Source organism: Etheostoma spectabile, chromosome 4 (genome assembly GCF_008692095.1).
Source record: "Etheostoma spectabile isolate EspeVRDwgs_2016 chromosome 4, UIUC_Espe_1.0, whole genome shotgun sequence".
Taxonomy (NCBI): Eukaryota; Metazoa; Chordata; class Actinopteri; order Perciformes; family Percidae; genus Etheostoma; species Etheostoma spectabile.
This window is the reverse complement of record NC_045736.1, coordinates 35205125-35205457: the sequence shown is the minus strand read 5'-3', so window position 1 is coordinate 35205457 and position 333 is coordinate 35205125. Positions and strand designations below refer to the sequence as shown.

The 333-nt window shown below is 40.8% G+C and overlaps 1 protein-coding gene across 1 annotated transcript in view; it reads left to right on the top strand.

Moving 5' to 3' along the window:
- LOC116687643 (oocyte zinc finger protein XlCOF8.4) overlaps window positions 1-333 on the top strand; it is a 4865-nt gene that overhangs the window by 2989 nt on the left and 1543 nt on the right. The gene's annotated exons all lie outside the window — the stretch shown is intronic.

The window sequence follows — 333 nt, the reverse complement described above, 5'->3', positions numbered from 1 at the left end:
TAATTAAGACTATAAGCTCCACACAACTCTCTCTGTATTTCTCAGTATGGTTCAGAAGATTGTGCTGTCATGTTTATTTAATGCTCTGTGTCCTCCTTGGTTACAAGCAACTGCGTTAAGGAGAGGTGGGGGTGGTGAGCAATCACGGAAGGCTTGTGTCATGTGGATGCAACAACAGTTTGGTTGTCATCACCTAATATTCCTCAAAGAGGGACGAAAACTACGCGTTATAGCTTTAACCCTTGTGTTGTCCTCGGGTCAAGTTGACCCGTTTCATAGTGTTTTATATCAGAAATATGGATTTCTTTCAACCAAATTGCCCAAAAAAAACAT